The 3,705-nt window shown below is 40.2% G+C and overlaps 1 pseudogene; it reads left to right on the forward strand.

Annotated features, from left to right (window-relative positions):
• Nucleotides 1-2,865: 2,865 nt before the first annotated feature.
• LOC102864452 overlaps nucleotides 2,866-3,705 on the forward strand; it is a 17,960-nt pseudogene continuing 17,120 nt past the window's right edge.

Here is a 3,705-nt window from a genome sequence, read left to right on the forward strand (position 1 = left end):
TTTTTCTCTTTTGGAAATCCTGTAATATCCCTTTTGAGATAGCTCAATTAATTAGGGTGCTGGATGATAGAGAATTTTGTCAGTCAACTATGTACACACAGTAAATACTGTTTCTTAGGCAAAGGTAACTTTTTTTATATAGTTGTAAAATTCCATTATATTCCATTGCCAAAGAAACATTAGGAACTTTGTAAAGCTGTATAAAAAGCAACTAATTTTTTAAAGAATAAACATTTTAAAGTCAGCAAAAAAAGTCATATATATATGACATATATTTTTTTTTCTAGTCTTTTGTTTCTGACTTGTTTGAATTAGCATCATATTGTGGAGATCCATCTGTGTATGCCCACAAGCTGCTCCCTGGGATAAAGGTGAGCAATTGCCTTCCTGAGATTTACTGCCTCTGAAAGTCTGCAGGAGCATCAGCTGTCAGTCAGTTTTTATTTGAGGGCACGTGACAAAACAATTATGTCTGCTTTTACATGTTTCAATAGTTCGTTCCTTTTCCTTACTGAGAACTATCCCATGGCGTGGAGTGTACCATAATATGTTTATGCTTCTCCCAGTTTCTGGACATTTGGGTTATTTTTACTTTGGGATTATTATTAAGATGCATAAGCAATTATGGATAGGTTTTCTGTAATTGATTACATTGTTTTCTGTGGCATTCTCCACCAATATAGAACTGCTGATTCTTTGGGTAAATGCATGTGAGGCTTTCTAAGAACCTGTTTTCCAAAGCAGCTGCATTGTTTTATGTTCCCACCAGTGGTGTATGGGAGCTGCTGGTACTCCACAGCCTCACTAAGACTTGGTATTTTCGGAATTTGCTTCTTTCTTTTCTCTCTTTCCCCTTCTTCTTTTTTTTTGTAATAGTCATTGTTGATTTCATTAATTACTTACTATTGCTGTGATAAAAAAAATATGAATACAACACCTGAATGTCTTTGTTACAATTGAAAGACCAAAAGTTCAAATTCAGGCTTCCTTGTAGTAATCCTTGAAATCCCTCCTCTGGTACTATTCAACTTCTTGTAACTCTGAAATGATTCACAACTCAGAATAGCTTAATTACCATAACAACTTATTTCTAAACAGGATCACATCTTCAAGTATCTGGGCTAGGTCTTTACTATTTACTATTTTTTAAATTATTATTATTATTATTATTATTGTTATTTGAACTTGAAAAAGGAAAAATTTATAAGCTGGCGACTGAGAGGAACTCTTGTTCCAATGATCTGGGCCTGGGCTGGTCTTGAAAACATATTTTAGTGGGATATAATTTACACCAAAAGTCATTCTAATGGATGTGTGGTTGTATCTGAACATATTTTCAGTTGTATTCATCTAATGGTGATATTTTCGTCTGTGCATATCTTTGCCATTTCCTTTATTGGGTGGTTTTCTTATTAGTGACTCATGTGAGTCTTTTCTATATTCTGGACCTGTGTCCTTTAGCAGATATGTATAAAAATATCATCTACGTCTGTAGCTTTTCATTTTATTAAGAATGGTGTTTGGGGAAAACAGGAGCTTTTAATCATGAAGTCCAATTTATCTTTTGTCATTGTTGCTGTTCATACTTTTTTGTGTTTAATCTGAGAAATTTTTGCTGAACTCAGTATCAATCAGTCCCCTCAGCATTTTACACTTAGGTCTATAATCCTCTTTTGAGTTAGTTTTTGTAGGAGTCACAGATATATTTTGTCCCAAAATTTGCACAATGAACAAAATTTTTGGTTATGGAAAAATGAAGTAAAAGATCTAGATAAGTTGTATGAAATAAAAAAAAGTGGTATTATAATGAAATGTACAAGGAGCTGGATTTGGAAAATCAAAAGGGCTGAACTTGCTTGGCATTTCTTAAACTGAAGGCACTAAAGAACAAATTCAAGCCACAAGCGGCAATATTTAAGGATGCTATGGGCAGAATATTGAATGATCCAGGAAGCATTAAAAGAAGATGGAAGGAGTATACAGAGTCACTGTACCAAAAGAATTGGTTGACATAGAAGAATTTAATGAAACTACATAACATCAACAGGCAATGTGATGAAGGAGGAAGTGCAAGCTGCTCTGAAGGACTTGGCAAATAATAAGGCCCCAAGAATCGGTGGAATACCAATTAACATATTTCAACAAACAGATGCTGCCCTAGATGTGCTCACCAGGTTGTGCCGAGAAATTTGAAGGACAACTACTTGGCCAACTAACTGGAAGAGATCCATATTTATTCCCATTCCCAAAAAAACGTGACTTGACAGAGTGTGGAAATTATTAAACAATATCACTAAATCACATGTTAGCAAAACCCTGCTGAAGATTATCCAGAAATTACTGGAACAGTACATTGACAGAGAACTACTTGAAATATAAGCTGAGTTTAGAAGAGAACGTGGCACTAGAGACATTATTGCCAATGTTAGATGGATCTTGGTAGAAAGTAAAGAGTACCAGAGGATCACAACAAATTGTGGCGAACCTTGAGGAGAATGGGAAATCCAGAATACTTGATTTTGCTCACCTAAAACCTATGCTCAATCCAGGAAGCACTCCTCAGAACAGAGCAAGGAAATACTGCATGGCTCAAACTCAGGAAAGGAGTGCATCAGGGATGCATCTTGTCTCCACACCTATTCAATCTGTATGTAGATAATTTGGGAGACTGGGATTTATGAGGAAGAATGTAGAATCAGGATTGGAGGAGCACTCATCAACCTATGTTATGCAGATGACACAACCTTGCTTGCTGAAGCTGAAGATCTGAAGCACTTGCTGCAGAAGGTCAAGGACTATAATTAAGGATTGAAGCTCAACATCAAGAATACAAAGATTGCTTCTTCTTCTCTGAGAAAACACCAAATGGCGGATGACGCCGGTGCAGCGGGAGGGCCTAGAGGCCCTGGGGCTGGGATGGGGCGGTTTCCGGGAGCCTTCAGCCTTCGTTGCTGTCTGCGGGGTCGGGGCCGCCGCCCTGGATGGGGCCGTGGGAGGGGCCGCGGAGCTCGAGGAGGCAAAGCCAAGGACAAGGAGTGGCTCCCCGTCACCAAACTGGGCCCCCTGGTGAAAGATATGAAGATAAAATCATTGGAGGAGATTTATCTCTTCTCCCTGCCCATCAAGGAGTCTGAGATCATTGACTTCTTTCTTCCTGGGCATGTTCCTCAAGGATGAATTGTTGAAAATCATGCCAGTGCAGAAGCAGACACGTGCTGGCCAGCGGACCAGATTCAAGGCCTTTGTTGCCATCGGAGACTATAACGGCCATGTTGGCTTGGGCGTCAAGTGTTCCAAGGAGGTGGCTACTGCTATCCGTGGGGCCATCATTCTAGCCAAGCTCTCCATTGTCCCTGTGCAGTGTGGCTACTGAGGGAACAAGATTGACAAGCCTCACACCGTTCCCTGCAAGGTGACTAGGCGCTGTGGCTCTGTGTTGGTGCGTCTGATCCCTGCACCCCGAGGCACTGGAATCGTCTCGGCCCCTGTGCCTAAGAAGCTGTTGATGATGGCTGGAATTGATGACTGTTACACCTCAGCCAGGGGCTGCACAGCTACCCTGGGCAACTTTGCTAAGGCCACCTGTGATGCCATCTCAAAGACCTACAGCTATCTGACCCCAGATCTCTGGAAAAAGACTGTGTTCACTAAGTCTCCCTACCAGGAATTCACAGATCATCTTGTAAAGACTCACACCAGAGTCTC

Source organism: Elephantulus edwardii, unplaced genomic scaffold, assembly GCF_000299155.1.
Source record: "Elephantulus edwardii isolate Elephantulus edwardi_28Jun2011 unplaced genomic scaffold, EleEdw1.0 scaffold00057, whole genome shotgun sequence".
In the NCBI taxonomy this organism is placed as follows: Eukaryota; Metazoa; Chordata; class Mammalia; order Macroscelidea; family Macroscelididae; genus Elephantulus; species Elephantulus edwardii.